The sequence below is a fragment of the Pinus tabuliformis genome, chromosome 1_1, assembly GCF_031772625.1.
Source record: "Pinus tabuliformis cultivar Carrire ecotype Pingquan chromosome 1_1, CPIR1, whole genome shotgun sequence".
Lineage (NCBI taxonomy): Eukaryota > Viridiplantae > Streptophyta > Pinopsida > Pinales > Pinaceae > Pinus > Pinus tabuliformis.
The window spans coordinates 965472613-965484885 of record NC_142297.1 but is presented as its reverse complement, the minus strand read 5'-3'; positions in this window follow the sequence as shown (position 1 = coordinate 965484885).

Below are 12273 nucleotides of genomic sequence, written 5' to 3'. Positions count from 1 at the left end.
GTGGTAAGTTTTTAAAAATCCTGAGTGCCCTCCTAAGGGAGAAGTGTGCAATTCCATAAGAATATTTTGTTTTAGCTGAAAATTCTTACAGAGGTATAAGCGATCTTTGTACCATAACGAATCATTTTTCCAGCTAAATGTATCAGACGTATTGGAATCTTGTTGTAGCTTTCGAATAAGTGCCCACACTTCTTCATCATTCTTCCATTCCTCCCTTGCTTCGTTTATCCAATCTGGTTGGATAATAGAAATGGCGCACAACAATGCTTCCACATCCTCATCCTTTCTTGAGAGTGCATCTGCCACCACATTTTGCTTCCCCTTTTTGTAGATGATTTCAAAGTCATAACCCAACATCTTTGTGACCCACTTTTGTTGCTCTTCAGAGGATAATCTTTGTTCTAAAAAGTATTTAAGGCTATCATGATCCGTTTTTACCTTGAAGTGTCTTCCCATTAGGTAGGGTCGCCATTTCTTAAGTGCATGGAGTATTGCCAACATTTCCTTCTCATAAATAGCTTTGCTTAAAAACTTTCCCTTGATTGGACGACTTTCAAAAGCAATGGGTCTTTCATCTTGCATTAGAACAACACCAATTCCATTTCCTGAAGCATCACATTCCACAATAAAGGTTTTTGTGAAGTCCGATGTAGCTAAGACCGGTGCTTGGCACATTGCCTCTTTAAGATGTTCAAAGGCCTTTGTTGCTTTCGGAGTCCATGAAAATGCATCTTTCTTCAATAATGTTGTTAGAGGTGCTGCTATTCTCCCATAATTCTTAACAAACTTGCGATAATACCCTGTCAACCCAAGAAATCCTCGCAGATGCTTTATGGATGTGGGGATTTTCCATTCCTTAATGGCTTTAATTTTGCTAGGGTCTACCTTAACTCCTTCATGAGATACAATATGACCCAAATATTCCACCTCCTGGACTCCAAAGAAACATTTGGATCTTTTTGCATATAATTGTTTCTCCTCCAATAGTTGTAGCACCCTGTCAACATGTTCAACATGATCCTTCCAAGACTTGTTGTAGATTAGTATATCATCAAAAAATACTAACACAAATTTTCTAAGGAATGGTTTGAAAATTGAATTCATCAAACCTTGAAATGTTGAAGGTGCATTGGTAAGGCCAAAAGGCATGACCAAAAATTCATAATGACCCTCATGAGTTCTAAATGTTGTTTTCAAAATGTCTTCAATCTTCATTCTGATTTGATGATATCTTGAACAAAGATCCAACTTGGTGAAGTAAATTGATCCATGCAATTCATCCAGTAATTCATCAATGACAGGAATGGGGAAATTATCTTTAATAGTGAGCTTGTTGAGCTCCCTATAATCCGGACACATGCGCCATGATCCATCCTTCTTGTGCACCAATACTACTGGAGCAGAGAAAGAACTTTGACTCGGTTGAATTATACCAGCCTCTAGCATTTCTGCAACCATACGTTCAATTTCACTTTTTTGGACATAGGGATATCTGTACGGCTTGATGTTTGGAGGAACACTTCCTGGAATCAGATGAATAGCATGATCATGATCACGCATAGGTGGGAGACTTTTGGGAGTCTCAAATACCTTGGAATGATTGTCTAGGACTTTTTGGAGATCTGGAGAAATAGATGATTCCGATGTGGAAACATCTAGTGAACATAATTGTGCAATTACACCTCTTTGCTCCTTTTTTAGAAGCTTTGTCATACCATTAGAGCTGATTATCTTTCCTGGTTTCCCTGCAATACCCCTTAATTCAACTTCCTTTCCTTCCACAGAAAATTTGATGAAAAATTCTTGAAAATTAAAAGCTATTGTACCCAAGGATTGTAGCCATTGGACTCCTAGTACAACATCAGCACCTCCCATTGGAATGGAAAGCATTGGGCTAGTCAATACATATTCTCCCATGGATAGCTTGATATTATGGCACTTTCTAGAGCAATTTATTGTTCCTCCATTTGCAATCATCACTTGACACTCTGGTGCTGGATATAGGAAGCAATTCAATTCTTTTGCTACCCTACAATGAATAAAATTGTAGGTGCTTCCTGAATCAATCAACACTATTACCTTTTTCTTCTTGATTTGTCCTTCTATATTGATGGTTTGAGGAGTGGTAATTCCCGACAATGCATTACAAGATATGGTCGGATTTATTTGTTCTTCATCTAGGCTTTGTTCCTGGAGTATATCCTCTTCCTTTGACCTTTCTTTCTCCTTTTCTTCTTCCTCTTCACAATCTATGTAGAATAATTTCTTCTCAGCACACTTATGACCTTTAGTGTATTTGCTATCACAACTGTAACAAAGCCCTTTTGCTCTTTTTTCTTCCAATTGTTGTGGTTTCAACCTTATAGGTTGTGGAAGACTAGGGGCAACAACACTTCCCTCTTTATAGTTGTGAGTGGTATGCTTCCTGGTTGCCATAATTTTGCTTTCCATTTTTCTTGCTAACCTGAATGCCTTCTCTAATGAATCAGGTTCCCAAAGGCGAACATCATGTTGGATATTATCCTTTAAAGACCCTATGAACACATCAATCCTATGCTCCTCTGGAATATCTTTTACCCTTATGTTCAATTTTTGGAACTCCTTAATGTGCTCCATTATTGAACCCTTTTGTTTGAGACTTATCAATTGGCTAAAAAAAGTGTTGCTTTTTGTATCCTCATAATGTGCTATCAATTCTTCCGTAAAAATTGCCCAAGTGATAAATTGTTTATGAGATATGTTAGGATATTCCGACACATAGGATATAGTTAAGTTCAACTTGGTCTAGTATAGAGTTAGGTTAGAGTTAGGTAAAGTGTGTTTCTTTACCGTTGTACATTTTGTAACTTACAATCCGACGGTCACGATATGTAGTGATCCGACGGTTCACTCTCACCTCGGTATTACCGACACTTGATCCGTGGCTTGACACCCGATTGGTCCATGAGTTCTATTTAAAGCGCATGGAGGGTCATTGTTCGGGTAATCCGTGCATGAGAGAAGCTTATGTAAATTTTCATTCTTTGATTAATAAATTGTCTGTACCCACGTTGGGACAGGCCGTGGACTGTTTCCCTCCTTGCACTCTGAGGGTTTTAACCACGTCAAAAATACTGGTGTATTGATTTGAGATCTGGTTGTGAGCGGTGTCCTTTTGGTATTCTTCTGTGGAACTTACCCTGTAAATTCCTACATGGTATCAGAGCTATTTGAGGGCCGCGTCCGTTGGTGATCCAAATCTGAAGCCGGTAGAACTGCATGCGGCTGTCGTTTCCTAGATCTGTTGTTTCTGACTGCTTTCGGGCCGAGAGGACTGCTCTGTTGCATTCGGAGCATCTGTTTCAGTGAGGAACCCCTTTCGTTTCACGCGAAAAGGTTTCCGGTAGCCCTAGCTGCGTCATTTTTCAGATCGGGAGGTATACAGTGTTTTTTTGCAGTTTACTGTCATTTTCTCTCTGCTTATTTCGGTTTCGGTTTATTTAGCCTTTTTTTTTCCCGGATCTATACCTTTCATTTCTGCGTATGCTCTTTGCCCTGCGACTCTGTGCGATCTGGGCAAATCAGAAACAGAAAGAAAGGATTTTTCTCATGCGTATGCTCTTTTCCCTGCACCTTAGTGTGATCTCGGAAAATCAGAAACATTGAGGAAAATATTTAGTTTTTCGGCTAAAAGCTAACTTTGAGATTTTTTTTAAATTTCTAGTTTTTTTGCTAAAGCTAACTTCGAGCCGTAAGGTTCGTTTTTCTTTGGATATTCGTGTTGGGTTTTGTGTTTTGTGTTTTGTAGGGGAAAAGAGTCTTCCCAAGGCAAGCACGCAAATCGAGGCCCCCCCCCCCCCCCCCCCTCTCTCTCTCTCTCTCTCTCTCTCTCTCTCTCTCTCAAATATTTTGTATAGATCAATTGGTTCAAAGACCTTTTAAGAGAGTAGAGGTCTTGGGTTCAAGTCTCCATTTTGTGGGGGCGGATTTTTTCATTCCCGCACATTCGCGCACTTTGCCGGCAACGTCAACAATTTTTTTTCAAAAAGCCATAACTTCTTCATCCGGAAGCCTTTTTCAGAGCCGTTTTTTTTAAAACCGCCTATTTTTTCGAGATCTATCCATTGGACCACTTACTTTCAGCATCTTCAGCTTCAGTTGTTTTTCAAAAATGGAAAGTCCATGCCAAGTCATTCTTGACAGCACTAACTACTTCCAATGGGTAGCCTACATGGGAGATTTACTTAGAAGTAAAGGTCTCTTCAGAATAGCCACAGACCAAGAGAAGAAACCCAAAGATGAAGACAAGGCCGAAAAATGGGAAAATCGACAAGATCAAGCACGTGGCTTGATAGGAATGTCTGTTTCTCCTGATCTTAGATTCCACATTGCAGAAATTGAAACTCCTCATGAAGCATTAGAAAAACTTGCTAAAGTTTTTGGGATTAAAAATGAAATTAGATCCCATCAACTTGAAAATGAGCTGCTTACTTTGGATCCTAATAATTTTTCTTGCATTGAAGATTTCTTGTCAAAATTCAAGAACCTTAGATATCTCTTGGAAGGTGTTAAAGTTAAGAAAGATGATGGTAACCTTATTTATTCCATCCTTACTAAGTTAGGACCAGCCTACTCTGTATTTGTTTCCACTTTCCATTCTACCAGGGAAGCTTTCATTTGTCAAGGCAAAGACTACAAGCCCCTTCCTTTGACTCCTTTTGTGATTCCTTAATAAGAGAACAAGAAAAACTCTTACACCTTGGTCTTCTTAATCTTGGAAACTCTTCCACAAAAGCGTTAGCCGCCCAGCAGTAACCAAATTCAAAGAATCCTAAGAAGTCTTATCCTCAAAGGAATGGTCCTAAACCAACTCAGCCTCAAGATGAAAGATCATTTCAGCAATATGATAAGCCCAATAAAAACAAATGGAAGAAGACTGATAGACATTGTAACTTTTGTAATCGAGATGGCCACTTAGAATCTAAATGCTTTAAGAAGATGGAAGCCTTGGAAGCCGCAATGAAGAAACATAACATCCATCTGGAGCCTACTTCAACTTCAACTTCCGGAACGGCATTTTCTGCATGTCATCGTCAATCATCTCAGTCTGGTTATGCATTAAATGTATCTTCTTCTTCTTCTCATTCTCATGAGTGGCTCATTGATTCTGGAGCCTCTTGTCACATGGCCAAAAACCAAGCCATGTTTTCTTCTTTAAATGATTGTAACACCAAAAATATATATGTTGGTGATGATAGATCTCTTAATGTTGTAGGGACTGGAACTGTTCATCTAGACAATGGTCAGTTCAATGATGTATTATGTGTTCCAAACTTATCCTGCAACCTTCTATCTGTCTATCAGATAACTCATTCAGGTGAAGGTAAAATTGTTGAATTTTCACCTCATGATGTTGTAATCAAGGATCTAAAAGATCCTAAACAGATTCTAGCTACTGGTCTTGCTGATGATTCCAAAAGGTTGTATAAGTTTCACAACTTTGGGTCATCCCATCTTCCCTCAGTATTTGTTGCTCATAATGATGAAGTGAGCAAACTTTGGCATGAGCGGTATGGTCACTTAAACTATCGCTCCCTTCAGCATCTATGTAAAGAAAACATGGTGACAGGTCTTCCTATGGTATCTTGCAAAGATGGTGTTTGTTCCGGATGTGTACTCGGAAAACATCATCGGGACAGTTTTGACAAACGTGCCTCTTGGCACGCCTCAGCCCCTTTACAGCTTGTGCACAGTGATTTATGTGGTCCTCTTCCTGTTGCTTCATTCTCTGGCTGCAAGTACTTCTTAACTTTCATTGATGATTTCTCTAGACGCACTTGGGTATACTTCTTAAAACTCAAGAGCGAAGTATTTACCACCTTTTTGGCTTCAAAGCATTCGTTGAAAAACAATCTGGACATCAAATTCTTAAGCTAAGAACTGATAATGGTGGAGAATATGTTAAAAATGCATTCATCAACTTTTGCACCGAAAATGGAATTCAAATGCAACATACTGTTCCATACACTCCACAACAAAATGGTGTAGCTGAAAGGAAAAATCGCACCTTAAAGGAAATGGCTAATTGTATGCTGCAATCTAAAGGACTCAGTCTTAGTTTTTGGGCCGAAGCAATTAATTGTGCAAATTATATAATCAATCGCACTCCTACTAAGGTTCTAGAGAATATCACTCCAGAAGAAGCTTGGAGTTCCATTAAACCAGATGTAAGTCACTTTCGTGTGTTTGGAAGTGAAGCATGGGCCCATATTCCAGATGAAAAGCATAAAGCCTTAGAACCTAAGAGTGAGAAATGTACTTTTGTTGGATATTCTGAAGATGTAAAAGGCTATAGACTTATTCCATTTAAGTCCAAAAATGTTATCATTAGAAGAGATGTAAAATTTGATGAAAATAAATCGGCCTGCGAGCCTAGTCCGGCGGATGTGCCACCTCTTCCCATCTCTTCTATCTTTGAAAACATTTCTTCTTCTGATGATGAAAGCGAGGATGATAATCCTTCCCCACCTTCTCAGGATCCTCAACTTCCAAGATGGGTCCGTGCTACTCGGGATGCAGCAGGTGATCTTGCCGGTGATCCTACAGATCAGCGACGTACACGTTCTCAGTTTGAAAGAGCCTCTTCTTTACTGGCTCAAGCTCCAGTAAATCATGATCCTGACACTTTTGCAGAAGCTTCAGGCCATCCACATTGGGAAACAGCTATGAATGAAGAATATCATTCATTGATGACAAATGATACATGGGATCTTGTTCCTCTACCAAAGGGACGCAAACTTGTTAGATGCAAATGGGTTTACAGAACCAAGTATGGACCAGATGGGAAAGTTGATAAACATAAAGCTCGTCTAGTTGCTAAGGGCTTTTCACAGGTTGAAGGCATTGACTACACTGAAACCTTCTCTCCAGTTGCCAAAATGAACTCTATCCGCCTTGTTCTTTCCCTTGCTGCCTCTTTAAAATGGGAAGTCCATCAAATGGATGTTAAATCTGCCTTCTTGCATGGGGACTTGCAGGAAGAAATCTATATGGAACAACCCATTGGCTTCATACAAACAGACTCCAGCCTCGTTTGTCGACTTAAGAAATCCCTTTATGGCCTCAAGCAAGCTCCTCGAGCTTGGTATGCCAAAATGGATAGCTTTCTTTTAGAATCTGGCTTTTCTAGGTGTCATTCTGACAATACTGTCTACACCAAGAAAGTGGGCAACTCTCTCATCATCCTTGTTCTTTATGTTGATGATCTTATTCTTACTGGTAGTGATCCCAACCTTATAAACCATGTGAAGTCCAGCCTTAAAAAGAAATTTGAAATGACAGACTTAGGACACTTACACTATTTTCTCGGTCTTCAAGTCTTGCAATCCCAAGAGGGTATTTTCCTTTCCCAGTCCAAGTATGCTTGTGATATTCTTCGTCATTTTCACATGGAAGACTGTAAGCCAGCCCCTTCTCCCTTTCAGTCTGGAGTCAAACTTTCAGTCTCTTGTACTTCTCCTGAAGTTGATGCTACCTTATACCGTCAACTTGTCGGAAAACTCTTGTATTTAACCCATACTCGTCCTGATCTTTCCTTTGTTGTTGGCCTTGTTGCTCGTTTTATGCAAAACCCCCGTGAAAGTCATTGGAAAGCAGCTAAAAGAATACTTCGTTATGTTCGAGGTACAATACAGTTTGGGATTCATTACAGTGCCAAAGCAGCTCCTCTGTTAGTTGGTTTCACTGATTCTGATTGGGCTGGTGACCTTGATGATCGGAAGTCTACTGCCGGTTATGTCTTCACTCTTGGTTCAGGACCTATTACATGGGCTTGTAAGAAACAGGCTGCCATTTCTCTTTCGTCAGCAGAAGCAGAGTATCGTGGTGCCGTGGAAGCTAGTAAGGAAGCCTTGTGGCTTCGTCAGATCCTATCAGAGTTTGGCTTTGAGCAGCAGCATCCAACCACACTTTGGTGTGATAATCAAAGTGCCATTCAGCTATGCAAAGATCCAGTCCAGCATCAGCGCAGCAAACACATTGAACTACACATGCACTTCATCAGAAAGCTCATTCTTGACCATGTTCTTGAAGTGCAATATTGTCCAACGGATGATCAGGTTGCAGACATCTTCACAAAGGCTCTCACAGAGGCGAAGTTCACTAAACTTCGATATATGCTTGGAGTTCAGGAAGTTGTCACTAAGGGGGGATAGGCTCTAGTGCCTCCTTCCTTCTCCTATTGTGTCATATTTGTAAATCCTTCAATCCTATCCCAAGTTGTTCTTAAGGGGGGATGTTAGGATATTCCGACACATAGGATATAGTTAAGTTCAACTTGGTCTAGTATAGAGTTAGGTTAGAGTTAGGTAAAGTGTGTTTCTTTACCGTTGTACATTTTGTAACTTACAATCCGACGGTCACGATATGTAGTGATCCGACGGTTCACTCTCACCTCGGTATTACCGACACTTGATCCGTGGCTTGACACCCGATTGGTCCATGAGTTCTATTTAAAGCGCATGGAGGGTCATTGTTCGGGTAATCCGTGCATGAGAGAAGCTTATGTAAATTTTCATTCTTTGATTAATAAATTGTCTGTACCCACGTTGGGACAGGCCGTGGACTGTTTCCCTCCTTGCACTCTGAGGGTTTTAACCACGTCAAAAATACTGGTGTATTGATTTGAGATCTGGTTGTGAGCGGTGTCCTTTTGGTATTCTTCTGTGGAACTTACCCTGTAAATTCCTACAAGATAAAAGCCATTGATACCATACAAACTGATTTGGTTCCAAATATAAAGTTTCCATACGTACCTTTTGTTCGTTTTGCACATTATTGAGATCGAAAAATTGCTCCATCTGTAATATCCATGTTGCAGAATCCTTGCCATCAAACTTCCTAATATCGATTTTTGGAATATGGTGGGGCTTCAATCCAACATTAGAGTCTATGAAATCATGATTAACATTTCTTTTGTTTGGATCATGAGTTTCCTTTACTACCTTTTCACCATTAGTAAGTATTTCTTGTAAAAAATTTGTCAAATCTGTCTTCATATCTGTCATGCCTGTCTTCAAGTTTTTGTTCAAATCTATCTTCAATTCTTCCATGTCTGTCTTCAAATCTGTCTTCCAATCATCCATCTTAGCTTCCACGCCCTTTATCTTAGATTCCATGCCATTTATCTTAGCTTCTGTTAGCTTTTGTGAGCATGACATTTGTTGCACTTGTTCTTGTAATTTTGATATATCATGTAGCATTTCTTCCTCTTCTTCATGAGTCATGCTAGAGCTTTTAGGTTCCTTACTAGGTGTTTGAATTTTCTTTCCTCGGGGCATTAGTCACCGATAATAATGCTTTACTATGCCCTTTGAATTCCTTCAAACCAAGCTTACGCAAAAATTAAAAAAAAAACTACACACATTTTTTCACTTTGTAGAAGCCTGATATTGAATCTGATGTACCTCTGTAATTTCAGATCTTCCAATTCTGAAATTGTGACCTGTAGTAGCCTTCTGCGTCCTTTTTCCAATGCCATAACTCTGACCCAAATTGGATTCTCCAAGGAAGAGTTATGCGAAATCTCCCACAGTGACTTGATTATAGACTAGTTCAGTAGAGTGAAATTGTACGATGTGCCACGAGTCACTGTTTCGACCTTTGGATTTGAAAAATACATACAAGAAACCAAAGTCCGTCCTATTTCTGTACCTTCTTACGAAATTTCAATCTGATCCCCAGAGAGAAAGTTATGACGATTTTCCCCAGGTCACCTGTTTGGAATGTAATTCAGGAGTCTGCACAAATACCAAATTCCTCAGATCATATCTCCGAAAATATAGCGCGAAAAGCTCTGAAATTTGGACCCGAGGTTCAACATGATTTCTTCTCAAATGGGTTTTTTTTGCAACTTCTGAAACGTCGCAGAAAACAAGTTATAGCGAAAATGCCACGATGACCTGTTTGGAGCAGCGAAACCCTAGAATCCAAAGCTCTGATATCAAATGTTATGAAACCAGCTCAAGAAAAGATAGAAAAGATATATCAACGCCTTAGAATTCAGCCTCTTTGAGGGGGAAACCTTACATAAATGAACAATTCTTGGATGATTCAAATGACAAAAACCTCCTTTCTATATATAGGAGTCTAAGGAGTCACAATATAATCCAGCCGACGTAACAATAATAATATAAAGCCACAAAAATAACAATAGAGGAATTCTATGGGGCACCGTAATAACAATATGGGGGCAATAGGGGCACAACAATATTAATAAGGGGTCTAACTACAATAGTAATGGGGTAATCACTAGTATTATAGGGACCCAACATGGTATAACACTTCCTTCCATACAACAACAAAAATGACCCCATTTATGGCACTTTATGGATATCAGCGACCATCCATCACATTATATTTAAGAGAAAATTCTAAGGTTCAAGCAGTGGAACATCACATCGAGCATCACAACAAGTCCTCCAACTCTTAAAGGATAACCTCGTGTTGGCATAGAATAAAATGAAACAATAGGCAGATCAACATCGCAATGAAAGAAGTTTTGATGTAGGTGATTGGGTATTCCTATGGCTACAACCATATAAACAAATGTCCCTCAAGCAAGCTAAGAAGGATAAGAAATTATCACCAAAGTATTATGGTCCGTACAAGGTGATGCAAAAGATTGGTACTATGGCATACAAATTGGAGCTTCCTGCAACTTCTCGAGTGCACCCAGTTTTCCATGTTTCATGTTTAAAGAAGTTTATAGGCGACAAGCTCCCAGTTCAAACAATATTGACAGAACTTGACGATGAAGGAAAAATTATATTGGAACCAGAAGCAGTCAGAGAAACAAGAACTTGACAGCTACGAAATCGATCAATATCGGAGTATCTCATCAAGTGGAAGAACTTATCCGCCGAAGATTCCACATGGGAGGATGAGAATTTTATACAGAAGCATCCAATACTACTCAAGCGTTGAGTACAACACTTTTTTGAAGGAGAGGGGCATGTTAGGTCCCTATAATACTAGTGATTACCACATTACTATTGTAGTTGTATCCCTTATTAATATTGTTGTGCCCCTATTTTCCCCATATTGTTATTATTGTGCCCCATAGAATCCCTCTATTGTTATTTTTGTGCTTTTATATTATTATTGTTAAGTCGGCTGGGTTATATTGTGACTCCTTAGACTCCTATATATAAAAAGGAGGTTTTGTCATTTGAATCATCAAAGAATCATTCATTTGTGTAATGTAAAGGCGGTTTCCCCCTCGAAGAGGCTGAATTCTAAGGCGTTGATCTATCTTTTCTATCTTTTTGTGAGTTGGTTTCATAACAGAAGTTGAATAACATGAGGATGAAGGATGGAGACTTGGTGACATAGCATTTAAACACCTTCAATACTGTGTTAATTTGGTTTTTATTTGTTTATATTAAGAATTTAGAAAAGATAAGTGTATTACTATGTTGTATTCTCTAACATACTTATGGGATAGTCTAGTTGTTTCCATTGATAGTAATACAACTACTTGAATTTTTTATGAAATAGTCTCATTCTTGTTTTGGAAGATATGAGATGGAAAAACATGGAAATTCAACACACATATGCCTTATATGTAAGAGGATGCTTTTAGGATAAAAATAAAAATAAGTCCTAAAGTGGGAGATTTAAAAGTAGAGGGGGAGATTTAAATCTCTAGGAAAATTCGTAAAGGTATGTTGAAGATGTGGAAAAAAAGGGCATTAGAAGAAACAATTTAGATCCAAAAAGTGTTGAGAAAGGGGAGGGCCTTGATGATGCTTCTATTATAGAAGTACAATAATCAAACAAAGGAGGGGATGTGTACTTGGCTTCTTTAAACACACATGTATATCATGGGTATGGTTGGTCATCTTAGGAACATATTTTCATATGGCTCCTCAAAAGGACTGTTTTGTGAATAAAGGTATGAGGACAATGATTTTTACCTAGGAGATGATTCAACAACAAGAATAACATGACAAGGAAAAATCATGTTGAAGCTTATGGATGGAATGATTAAATCACTCCTTAGTGTTGTGCATGCCCATGGGTTGGTCAGGAATTTTCTTTTTGTAAGCAAGACAAACAATGCAAATGTAAAAACAATATTTCAAAAAGAAACCTATAGGATGGTTCAAGTCGCAACAATATTGTCGAGGAGAGTTTGGATTGGAACTTTGTTTAACTTGTTGGGAAGAACTATTAGTGACAAGTGCAACAGTTCCATTGTTCCTAAGAGTGGAGCTGAAGAAGATAAAACTCCAC